The following is a 14,133-nucleotide window of genomic DNA, read 5'->3' as shown; positions in this document are numbered from 1 at the left end:
GGTTGATAGTTTTGTAGCACAGGCCAAAATCTTGTAGCACAAGTATAAAACGTGTTATATTTGTAACAGTCACAAATGTGCCTATTGTATTTGTGTTATTTAGTTGCAGTGCCATGTTTGGCTGTCATTTTCATGTTGACAAGTTGACGTCACACAGCCACGTTACGTGTAAGGAATTATGGGATTTGGTGTTGGGTGTATGGACTCTACTAGGGGTGGGAATCACCAGTTTCATCACGATACGATACGATATAGATTCTTTGGACAACAATACGATATTTGCTGATATATGCCACGATATGATACGATGCAGGTGCCTGCAATCGATATGAGACGATATCATAACATAAGCCCATTTAACACAATCAGTAACATTTAGATCAACTCAAAAAAGGCAACGGAAATATCATTTGACATTTTTATTTTTGACCTCTTCCAGACTTTTAAAGGAAAAACAATCTATTGTTTTTAATACACATAGATCTCCTGTTCACTGTAAAGTGCCACGTTTTGATATATTGAGCTTTAAACTTTAAGTTAAATGTTTTTGAACTCACAACACGCAACCGTTTTATGTTGCATGATCATGAATACATTTATTATGTATTGTATTTTTTATGTTTAAATATCAACATTATCTGTCCACCCTCAGTACATTTACTATCAATATAATATACTCGTCTGACTTCATCTGATCTTTCCAAACGCGCGCGCGCACGCGCACACACACACACACACACACACACACACACACACACACACACACACACACACACACACAGAGAGAGAAGGGAGAATGTCTGCCCCCTCTCCCCACTCTGCCAGTCTGCTGTTCTCTATATGGCTCTGAACAGCTTGTTAGCTTACGCTAACGTAACGTTACTTTCGGACTTTAACACGACGTGGTCATAAAGGAATGGCGAGGATTGCAAAGCATGTTATATGCATTTGACCCGTTGCGGAATAAAACAGCAGGGATTTGTTTTGGGTTTGCGAAAACACTATCCTTGCTCTGTTTCAATGTCCGCGTTCCAGACGCTACTGCTGGAGACGCAGAGACGAGTCCTGCCGTGTTGTGAGCTGAGCCGAGCGGATATGAGTCACGACACACATTATTCTTATTTTCAAAATAAGAGTATCGAAACGAACTGAGCGTTGCTAGCTGTCGGAGCCAGAGTTATTATAGCTGGAGCTGCGCTTGGGCAGAAATGAGACCTGCGACAGGATTTTCAAAATAAGAGTATCTATATGAACCGAATGCCTATCGCACCAGTGCTACTGAAGTAAATCCATTCATCGCACAGACGGATGTTGCTGTAGCACGTGCGATATATATGTCGCACTGTACAGCCCTGCCTTCAATATGCCTTAAATAAATTTTTCTTTCATCAATACGTTCCCATTTTATAGCCTTGTGAATATGAACGTTATAGCAGAATGTTCTGGGGTATTTCCTAGAAGGCGAGTTACAAGGCGCTAAGCTAATAACGTTAAATCGAATGGCGTTTCGGCTATAGACAAGCTAGAGCTAAAACTCAAAATGCATTTTATCGGTATCATGGTCCACCATGAATGCATGAAAGGGGGGGGGGGGGCGGGGGACGTCGTTTCTGATTATTGATTACCAATAACGGCATTAGCCTCAGTAGCCTCATTCGCTGACCGGGTGGATGGCTATCAAAGCACGGCCCGACCAGGCTGAAATTGACGTCAAATCGCTCTTACCTGTGGCCGGTTGGACTGCAAAAAGGTTTTCCCAGTTATCGATCGCCATCTGGTAGATCCATATGTCCATTGGCTGATGCTATATTCCTTTACTGCATACTGAATTCAGCGTCCCAAAAACGATTCCAGGCGATCGGCTACACGCATAGCTTTAGGCTAACAGAAAAGTCCATTCATGATAAAAAAAATTAAAACACCGGTCTGTAACAGGGAACACTGCATTATCGAGACAGCGCCCCTACGAGGATCTGGCCGGTAATGCACTTTTCCGAATTCCAAGAGTAGGGTAAATCTGTGCCGCTCGGTGACATTGATATTACAATGGAATAAAAGCCAAAACAACCTTACCACGTATATATACGTGTTTGGCCCTCAAGCGTTGGATCCGAAACACATATATATATATACGTGGTTGGCCCCGAATGTGTTGGTAGAAAAAATAAGAAAAGCCACCTCTGCATTCATCAACCCGTTCCTAACGTCCAAATCTGTTCTTACCCAGGTGTGTTGAATGATGAATCCCACTCATTCTTAAACTCAAATGCGCATTCTCGCTCAACTTTCATTGTGCGTGAGGCTGTTTGTAGAGCTAAATCTATACTTTATATTATTGCTATCTGTCCATTGTCATTGTCAATTGACACTATAAACCGTCCCTTCAACAGGGCTGTACGTAAACTTTTTTTGCACATAGCACTGGTGCTACAGAGGTTGATAGTTTTGTAGCACAGGCCAAAATCTTGTAGCACAAGTATAAAACGTGTTATATTTGTAACAGTCACAAATGTGCCTATTGTATTTGTGTTATTTAGTTGCAGTGCCATGTTTGGCTGTCATTTTCATGTTGACAAGTTGACGTCACACAGCCACGTTACGTGTAAGGAATTATGGGATTTGGTGTTGGGTGTATGGACTCTACTAGGGGTGGCAGTTTCATCACGATACGATACGATATAGATTCTTTGGACAACAATACGATATTTGCTGATATATGCCACGATATGATACGATGCAGGTGCCTGCAATCGATATGAGACGATATCATAACATAAGCCCATTTAACACAATCAGTAACATTTAGATCAACTCAAAAAAGGGAACGGAAATATCATTTGACATTTTTATTTTTGACCTCTTCCAGACTTTTAAAGGAAAAACAATCTATTGTTTTTAATACACATAGATCTCCTGTTCACTGTAAAGTGCCACGTTTTGATATATTGAGCTTTAAACTTTAAGTTAAATGTTTTTGAACTCACAACACGCAACCGTTTTATGTTGCATGATCATGAATACATTTATTATGTATTGTATTTTTTATGTTTAAATATCAACATTATCTGTCCACCCTCAGTACATTTACTATCAATATAATATACTCGTCTGACTTCATCTGATCTTTCCAAACGCGCGCGCGCATGCGCACACACACACACACACACACACACACACACACACACACACACACACACACACACACACACACACACACACACACACACACACACAGAGAGAGAAGGGAGAATGTCTGCCCACTCTGCCCGTCTGCTGTTCTCTATATGGCTCTGAACAGCTTGTTAGCTTACGCTAACGTAACGTTACTTTCGGACTTTAACACGACGTGGTCATAAAGGAATGGCGAGGATTGCAAAGCATGTTATATGCATTTGACCCGTTGCGGAATAAAACAGCAGGGATTTGTTTTGGGTTGCGAAAACACTATCCTTGCTCTGTTTCAATGTCCGCGTTCCAGACGCTACTGCTGGAGACGCAGAGACGAGTCCTGCCGTGTTGTGAGCTGAGCCGAGCGGATATGAGTCACGACACACATTATTCTTATTTTCAAAATAAGAGTATCGAAACGAACTGAGCGTTGCTAGCTGTCGGAGCCAGAGTTATTATAGCTGGAGCTGCGCTTGGGCAGAAATGAGACCTGCGACAGGATTTTCAAAATAAGAGTATCTATATGAACCGAATGCCTATCGCACCAGTGCTACTGAAGTAAATCCATTCATCGCACAGACGGATGTTGCTGTAGCACGTGCGATATATATGTCGCACTGTACAGCCCTGCCTTCAATATGCCTTAAATAAATTTGTCTTTCATCAATACGTTCCCATTTTATAGCCTTGTGAATATGAACGTTATAGCAGAATGTTCTGGGGTATTTCCTAGAAGGCGAGTTACAAGGCGCTAAGCTAATAACGTTAAATCGAATGGCGTTTCGGCTATAGACAAGCTAGAGCTAAAACTCAAAATGCATTTTATCGGTATCATGGTCCACCATGAATGCATGAAAGGGGGGGGGGGGCGGGGGACGTCGTTTCTGATTATTGATTACCAATAACGGCATTAGCCTCAGTAGCCTCATTCGCTGACCGGGTGGATGGCTATCAAAGCACGGCCCGACCAGGCTGAAATTGACGTCAAATCGCTCTTACCTGTGGCCGGTTGGACTGCAAAAAGGTTTTCCCAGTTATCGATCGCCATCTGGTAGATCCATATGTCCATTGGCTGATGCTATATTCCTTTACTGCATACTGAATTCAGCGTCCCAAAAACGATTCCAGGCGATCGGCTACACGCATAGCTTTAGGCTAACAGAAAAGTCCATTCATGATAAAAAAAATTAAAACACCGGTCTGTAACAGGGAACACTGCATTATCGAGACAGCGCCCCTACGAGGATCTGGCCGGTAATGCACTTTTCCGAATTCCAAGAGTAGGGTAAATCTGCAGTGCCGCTCGGTGACATTGATATTACAATGGAATAAAAGCCAAAACAACCTTACCACGTATATATACGTGTTTGGCCCTCAAGCGTTGGATCCGAAACACATATATATATATACGTGGTTGGCCCCGAATGTGTTGGTAGAAAAAATAAGAAAAGCCACCTCTGCATTCATCAACCCGTTCCTAACGTCCAAATCTGTTCTTACCCAGGTGTGTTGAATGATGAATCCCACTCATTCTTAAACTCAAATGCGCATTCTCGCTCAACTCATTTGCATACAGACACGCCCCGCCTGCTCCTTATAAGGCGAATGAGGCGTGTGCAAAACCCCAGAAGTTCGGCATCTGATCCATTCAACAGGAAGCGATTTGCGACTGATCTCAAAATGAGATTGGATTCAAATGTATTGTTATTGTACAGCACAAGTACAATACACCATCCAACCAGAATGGATAAATAAATGCTCCATGAATAAATACTAGTGCTGTCAGGCGATTAAAAAAATGAATCTAATTAATTACACGATTTGTAATTAATTAATCGAATTAATCGCATTTTAATTGCATAACCATTTTAGGCCTGATATTCTATATTCTATAATCATATTTCAAATTGCATGTGTCCGGATGGCAGAATTCAGTACTGTATCAACAAAACCTTCTGTTTAATCATCTTCCATTTATTAATTTGCTTAGATTTTTCAGGTCTGGTCAATTTTAGCATGGTGTTATTCACAGTCAAAGATAAAAAAGAAAATTATTGATATTCTCATTTGGTTCATTACAATTTACTCAAGCCTAGTAACAGACACAGTATTTCTGACACTGGGAATACATTCCCTGAGATCCATAGATGTTCCTAGAATCAGATACCAAGAACATGCAAATGGACCATATTAAAAAAGTCTGTAAATGTGTATTCTACGTTCTTATGGAATGAATGAGCTTATAATATTTATAAAAAATAAAAATGTAATTAAAAAAATTTAAATAACTTTTTTTTATCCACTTTTTCTCCCATTTTCAATTTTTCTCCCATCCCAATTTTCGTATCATCCAATTCAACCCTCCCCTGTTTTTGAACGTTGTTTCATGCCTCCCACAAGCCCGCTGCAATGTGGACTAAGTCATACATAGCACGAGTCCCCTCCGATACTCGAGGTAACAGCAGTTGCATCTTTCCACCTGCGCGGCTCGATCTTTCAGCGTCAGGGGTCTGGGCTTTGGAGGGACCCCGCCCCCGTCGCTTCCTGATTCTACTGCGCAGGCGCACCAACCGACCTGTAGGAGTCGCTGTCCACAACGCCCGATCCCCACCCATCAGTTTCCCTCCCCCTAATACTGCCAATGTGTATTAGTGCGGACGACCAGCTAAACTGAAAGCAATGTGGAGCGCTGGGCTCGAACAGGGAGGCGTACCTGTTCGAGCCCAGTCTCCAGTATTTGTGGTGAGCGCCTTGCCCACTGCACCATGTAGCCGCCCAAATTTAAATACATTTTGAGTTGATTTTCATAATGCGATCATTTGCTGTGTAATTAATTAATCTAATTAACGCGATAAACTGACAGCCCTAATAAATACATATAAATAAATAAATAAACGGCTTAGCGAGGCAGTCTCAGCGCATGACGAGTGCGCACACACTCTGCTGGAACGATTCATTTGTATTTGTATTTGTATTTATTGGTTTAAAATACAGAGACAGTGCATTTATTGACCGTGTTGTAGCATCACGCAGACCGGAATGGGGCGGAACCAACACAGGTCCTTATGTTGGCAAGGCAAAGCGGAAGCGCTAACACTAATGTTATGTTTAGTTTAGTTTAGTTTAGCATTTGCACTCGTTAATATGGGAAAGTGCCAATTTAACGAGAACTGGCTCGACAATCCACTGTTTGCGCAATGGTTGGTCCCAGTCAAAGACCATTACGAGGCTCGCTGAAAAAAAAATAAAAGCAGTCGAGTCGCACATGCTGAGCGCTAAGCATAGCTCTGCAAAAACCCACCTGCAAACTACTATTTCGCATTTATTTTCGGCCCCTGCAGCCTCCACATCAGCTGCGCCATCTCAGGTAGGACTATAACATCTGCACCAACAGAAGTCCGGATAACATTCGGCTCCACATTGGCCTCTTACACCCAAAATAATCTATTCACGGATGTAAACAAGGACACGTTTGTGTTTATGTTCGATGAGAGCTTCACCCACTTTGTATTTTTTCCTCCCACCCACCCCCTCCTAATGTACAGTCTCCTCCCATCATATGTATATATATATGTTAGGATCTATGGGTAACAGTACTGTATATTTGCATATCGTATATGTCACAAATGTAACAGTACAGTACTATATACCTGTATGTCATGTATGTCCCTATGCCATAAATGTCATGTAGTTGTGTATGTCATAAATGTCACTATGAATTGAAAATGGGGGACCCTGATGTAAACAAGACGAACGTCTTTCTCTGGTCTGCATCCCCTTAACAATTGTGTGTATTGAGCCGTACTGTATTGTACCCATTCTGCAATCTGTTAAACAAAGTTTTCATTCATTCATTCAACCAAACCACAAAAACAAAACAACTGGATGAATGAATGAAAACTTTATTTAACAGATTGCAGAATGGGTACAATACAGTACGGCTCAATACATACAATTGTTAAGGGGGTGCAGACCTGAAAAAGATGTTTGTCTTGTTTCCATCAGGGTCCCCCATTTTCAATTAATCAAGACATTTATGACATACACAACATACATTACATTTATGGCATAGGGACATACATGTATTTAGTACTGATACATTTGTGACATAAACGGTATTCAAATATACAGTACTGTTACCCATAGATCCTGACAGAGTATATACATATGATGGGGAGGGGACTGTACATTAGGAGGGGGTGGGTGGGTGGGAGAGAAATATACATACACATGTAAGATGCAACAATTAACCACAGGATCAAGGATATGGAGGGAGTTTGGGTGGGAAAACATAATTAGATTCGTTATAACACCAGAAATACAGGGTAATTACACGCCAACACAAAAGCCATGTTGGAGAAAATGTGGGCAAGAAGTAGGGAACCACACACACATATTCTGGGAATGTCAGAAAATAAGAAACTATTGGGAGGAGATAGGAGGGATAATAAATGAAATAGTAGGATATGAAATACCCCAGACAGGTCAAGTACTATACCTAGGGAACTTGTCACAGAAAGAAATTCAGGGAGAAGACAAATATTTGATTAAGATACTATTAGTAGCAGCCAAGAAAGCATTGACTAAACTGTGGTACAGGGTAGAAGCACAGACGAAGGAACAATGGACAGAGATAATAGAGGGGATACGGGAAATGGAGAGAATCACACATATGCTGAGGCTGCAAGAGGAGACATTTTAGTCAAAATGGGAAAAGTGGGAGGAATATAGGAAGAAAGGAAACGACATCACAGAAGAATGAAAAAGAAACAAGAAAAGAATTGCAATGTAAATAAACAATGTATGGACCGATGAACCCATGTCACTCCTTTTTATTTATTTTTGTCCCCCTTTTATTTGTTTTTTGATATTATTTTTGTTTATTATTAAAAAAAAATGTTAAAAAAAATTAAAAAAAATTAATATATATACAAGGACAACAGTTAGATTAACGATCAAGTTAGTTTACTGTATGCAGGCTTCGCGGGGCTCCGTGTCTGTGGCACTGTGCCATGCTGGCACACAGTGGTGGTCAAACGCGGTTAAACGCCGTTTAGGCTACGTCACTGAGGGAGATTGTTTTGATTCAGTTTTCTTTAATGAAATCTGTTCTCTCAAATCCCAGCTAGAGAACCTCCCGACTGGAAGGATGAGACAAGTTGTGCTTCAGTCTGAAGGAAACTGTCCTTCAGTAAACTAACTCTAAGTTACATTGTTAATTTAGTTTGTATTTACTTTTCTAGTTTAAGTTAATTCAATTAAAGAAATTGTAACTACAATTATATTTAAAACATTGTTATGCATAATAATCATCTGTTCTGTGCACAACCGAGGGAATATGTATGCGCGTGCGCGGTAGCGCGTGTGCACGTGGCGTTTGGCCTACTGTCATATTACGACTGCACCACTGGTGCCATGCGTTATGCGCAATTTACTGTTGCATAATGTAGGCTATACTATTATATATAATTTACCTAATACCGACATCAAAATAGATTGTATGCCTCTACAAATCATATTAAACCATGCAGGTAGCAAATTGACGGAGAATCCGTCGCGATTTGGAATCAAATTGACTGAGAACTTTAATCCCTGGGTAATCGAACTTTAACACTTTGAGTGCCAGCGACGTGTTATGTCGTCTTTTCATGCCCCCCGTTGAGTGCCGACGACGCGAATTATCTTTTGATTTTTTTCATATTCATATTTCATCAACCGAGTCTCCCGTTGGTACAGCAGCCCCTCTAGGAGCTCAGGTGGGAAAATACCGCCCCCTATCGTCTATCCCTGTGTAACTGCAGGCCATTCGATTATACTGGTGGATCTGTGTGGGGGGAGCCAATTGGCTCCATTATGCTGGCGAGGGATCTGATGAACATGGAAGTGATCGCGAGTTGGAAAGCAGCCTGGAATATATATTTACAGCAGCCAATAATCAATCAATAAACGCGATCGATATTTGGAATGGCGATCAGGAATTGGAATAATCTTTTTGGAGAACATGTGATCTAAGGGAAGGAGTCTATGTTACCAGTTTTAGGATAATCAGAGCTGTATTCACTGAGATAATAGCGTGTCCTGTATGTGTATATGTGTGTGTGTGTGTGATGTTGAGGAAATGAGGTAATCGATTTCTCAGCTCGCTTCTATAGCGTGCATAAGTACACATATACTATGAATAATCTAGCGTTTATTTGAAAACTATTCATAAATAGGCCGACAAATGACAACATGTCTAGTGTATTCGAGAATATTCCAATAAATGCCGTTTATGAGGGAATCTTTCTATTTTCAATTTTTTTTTTAGATAACAATAGCTTTTCGAAATGCTATAAAAAGGATATGAACCGATTAAAAACAATCCGTTTTGACAATGTTGACTGCAAACAAGTCATTGATAAGCGACAGGCAGATTAGACACATAGCCATAATTTAAAACATAGATTATGCGTTTTTAACGCTATCATTGAAGTGGATGATGGCACTCAAGGACATTAATCAACGTTATGGCCGGCACTGAAAGTGTTAAAAGAACTAAACGAAAAAAGGCATTCATATTCCAGCATGGTTATTAATGACACTAACGCCAAACAGTGGTTAACGGTCTTTATTAGTGTTTTGCGGTGCCCAGGCAGCAATGGTCTTTAGGAAGTTAATAGATATCATATCATATCCGACATCACCGTGTACAAGTCTGTCAGCCTGTCGCGTATTTCTCCCAGAACACGTGTTCGCTCGGCTTAGTCCATTTTTCCACATTTCATGGGGGTGTTTCATTACCGTATATGGTTAATTACGGGCGGTTCTGTATGCAAATACTTAAAATCGTGCGCGGAGCGTAGAACAAGTGGCATTTATCAGCACGGAGTACTTGCAGGTGTGCGTAGGACCTGTGTACGCACGTTTGATAAATCCAGATTTTTCTGTGCATAGAGAAATTCTAAATTCCATGCTTAGGAACGAAAATAGAACACTTTCTACGCATTATTGATAAATGAGGGCCCTGGGGTTTTAAAGTCATATTTGGGGGCAATTGACCAATGGTAGGCTTTTTAATCTTTTTTTTATGGGTAAGAGTTTCTTATCTGGGTAAGAGTGCTCTCGACCACTCTTAGAATTTGGTCTTGCCTAAGATAAAAGCAAAAATAAGAAAACATTGCTGAAAACCGCTGGCAGAACGCTGGTATAGTGCTGGGATGGAGCGCTTGCGGCGAGAAAAAAAGGCTGCGTGCCTTGTGTAGCAAGATGACAGAGAGAAAGAAATCTAGCGACAGCCATCTTTTTATCGTATTTTACTGCTGCGGTTTTGCACATATAGCATATTTTAATACACTTTATTGTATATGAATTATATATATAGTTATTGCCTTACACCACAGTTCGCCCTTTGCTTTTTATTCGCTTTTTATTAGTGTATTCGTGTAGTTATTAGTGTATTTGTGCTTTGTCGCGAATTGCAATGACCACCAACCAGCAGACGCTTGCCCTCATACTAAAACACTTGAACGTGCTGTATCCAACCAACTTACTGCTTATCTCTTACAGAATGACCTCCTAGACCCCAATCAGTCTGGCTTCCGGACTGGCCACTCCACAGAAACGGCCCTCATTGCGGTCACAGAGGCACTTCACTTAGCAAAAGCGAAAGGCCTCTCCTCTGTCCTGATTCTCCTAGATCTATCTGCAGCCTTCGACACAGTCAACCATCAGATCCTCCTTGCGGCCCTCGCAGGAATGGGAGTGGCTGGATCTGCGCTGACATGGCTGACATCATACCTCAACGACCGCTCCTACCAAGTGTCATGGAGAGGGACTCTGTCGGCCACCCGCCCCCTCCGGACGGGTGTCCCCCAGGGCTCGGTCCTAGGACCCCTTCTCTTCTCCCTCTACACTAAATCACTGGGTAACATTATCACGTCTCATGGCTTCTCATATCATTGTTATGCCGATGATACTCAACTCTTCCTCTCCTTCCCTCCCTCAGATATCCACGTCTCTGAGCGGATCTCGGCCTGTCTGTCCGACATCTCCGCCTGGATGACGACCAACCACCTCAAACTGAACCTAAGCAAAACAGAATTGCTCCACCTGCCGGCCAAATCCTCCCCCCTGACCGACCTCTCCATCACAGTCGAGAATGCAGCTGTGACCGCGTCCCCGACCGCCAAGAACCTTGGTGTTGTCCTCGACGACCAGTTGAACTTCTCTGCTCACATCGCAGCGACAACCAGAACCTGCAGATTCCTCCTGAGCAACGTCAGAAGGATACGCCCCTTCCTGACAAAAGAAGCCACCCAACTCCTCGTCCAATCAACAGTCATCTCCCGCCTCGACTACTGCAACGCACTGCTAGCTGGCCTCCCGGCCACTGCCACCAAGCCTCTTCAACTCATTCAAAACGCAGCGGCCCGCCTGATATCAAACCTACCGAAGTCGGCCCATGTCACCCCACTTCTTAGGGACCTGCACTGGCTCCCCATTGCTGCACGTATCCGCTTCAAGGCCCTCGACCTAGCATACCGTGCAGCAAAGGGAACCGCTCCCGCCTACCTCCGGTCAATGGTCTCTAACTACACACCCTCAAGACCCCTACGCTCTGCATCTTCTGGCCGCCTCAGACCTACTCCTATCCAAGCTCCCGGAGGGTCATCAAAGAGAAGCCGCCTATTCTCAGTCCTTGCCCCACAATGGTGGAATGAACTACCCATCCCAGTTAGGACAGCCGAATCCCGTCCAATCTTTCGCCGTCGACTAAAGACTCACTTCTTCAACCATTATCTGAAATGATTAAAAAAAAAAAAGAAAAAAAAAAAAAATCTAACCCTGACTAACCTTACTGTCATGCACTTGTCCTAATAAACTAACCTACACTGTAACACGCAACACTTGATGAACATTGTTACTCAGCTGATAGAGTTGTACCCTTCTTGCTGTCTTGTCGTACAGAACTTGTAAGTCGCTTTGGATAAAAGCGTCAGCTAAATGACTAAATGTAAATGTAAATACTGCTCCTGGCCCGTCTCTTGTGGGTAGGCAGGCAGGCAACTCCGGTGTCAGGTTACGAATGTGTCACGAGCGCCACGGCTGTGATTGGTTGTCTGAAAAGACGCTCAGCTCATCGCTCTGAAAAGTTCAGAAGTGTTCAACTTTAACACTTTGGATGCCACTAACGCTATAAGTCGTTAGTTCATGCCGCCAGTTGAGCCATACATCCTATGTATCTAATGAATGAACAGTAGGCTTATATTATTTTAGTTACTTGTTTCATTAGGAGCTGGACAGGTGTGTCTAACTATTGACTTTTTGCGATTTCATCTGCACACTTCCCTATTGGCTGCCTTATAAGGAGCTTCGGACAGAGACGCGCGTTCATGTTTCAGAGCGGTGACATTCTTCATCGCGGCATCTCAGCTCAGATAGTTTGAGCCACTTAAGACATCTTCCCCACGCGTTGGGGACTCACAGTGAACTTGTCATCGATTCTGTCTCAGTCGGTTCCAAGATAAGTCTTCCAAGAGAACTTCACTCTGAGTCCCCAACGTGTGGGGAAGATGTCTTAAGTGGCTCAAACGATCACAGCTGAGATGCATTCTGAAACATGAAAGTGCATCCCCATTCAGGTCATTTGCATACAAAACAACGCCTCCAGAGCTCCTTATAAGGCAACTAATGATGCAGCCGTGCAATAGCCCAATGCGGAAGCGCTTTGCGACCGATCAAAATGAGATTCGATTAATGTATTGTCATCATATATAGTACAGCTTGTGGTGCACCTGCCGCTGTGCGCGCACGCACACACACACACACGCGCACACAGTACTGTATAGCCTACGCGTGTAATGAATGAACGCAGTATAGGCTTATATTATTCTATGACTTGTTTTACTAGGAGATCACAGATACAGTCCACCAGTCCACTGCCCGACTCTGGTGGCCTTAATATGTGTACTGTACTTACTGTATAGGGCAGAGTATTGTATCTACTAAATCCTAATGAAACAAGTAAGAATAATAGATTAGAATTAGAATAATATAAGCCTACTGTTCATTCATTAGACACGTAGGCTATACTGGCGCACACAAGACTTATGGAATATTAATGCAGTCTATTTCCACGCGATTAGCTTTAGTTCTTATTTATTTATTAATCCACTGTCATTTCAGTGTTGGTGTATAGTAGGCTACATAGTGTATTTCAATATCAGTTTAATTGATTAATGATATATTCGAAGGAATGCAGGTTTATAGCTAGATCAAACAAAGGTCTGTCCCATTGTATACCAATCAATGGGATATATTGCATGTTGACCTGCATTCTTTCAAATGTATAATTAATCATTAAAACAGATATGTAACAAATAAGAAATACAAATTCCACAGAAGGCATTAAATAATTATTATTTTCAATCATTTCACAATAATTGCATAATTGTGTTTAAATATCTGAAAGTCCAAAATAGCTGGTTCAGATATGGTTAATCCAGCTGCCCTGTGATCAGATGAATCCATATTATTTATTTTTCCGACATCAAATGCGTAATTTCTTATCGTACAAATATTGTCATATTTATTTTAATTGTAATTAATTCCAAGGAGGCCTGTAGCGTTGACATGAAGGAATCACTATGATTCCTCCCAAATAAAGCCATTAAGAACATGGAGAACACAGTCTGTCAAGTTAATAACATTTTTAATCAGTCAATCAATCATAAGTGTGCTCCTCAGCACTCTTAAATTCTGCTCTCAGCCACGGCCAAATCCGATCTCAGGAAAATTTGGTGAATCGCGCTACTAGCCCTAATATGTCTTAAATTGCCAGAAATTTGCCTGAGAGCAAATGTTTTGTCGTAAATCCGTTCGGGAATGAGACCCAATGCTAGTTAAGAACAAAATAAGAGGAAATCTATTCTTATATTGCTTTGTGAATGAGGCTTCTAGGTTCTATGCACACTGCCAGCCAGGCCT

General features: G+C 41.9%; 1 protein-coding gene across 1 annotated transcript in view; it reads left to right on the top strand.

Moving 5' to 3' along the window:
• The window catches only part of ank3b (ankyrin 3b), a gene marked incomplete at its 3' end in the record, with an annotated part of 393,887 nt that overhangs the window by 212,432 nt on the left and 167,322 nt on the right, over positions 1-14,133 (top strand).

The sequence above is a fragment of the Notolepis coatsorum genome (genome assembly GCF_963971535.1).
Source record: "Notolepis coatsorum genome assembly, chromosome: 10".
Lineage (NCBI taxonomy): Eukaryota > Metazoa > Chordata > Actinopteri > Aulopiformes > Paralepididae > Notolepis > Notolepis coatsorum.
This window is presented reverse-complemented; position numbering and strand designations above follow the sequence as displayed.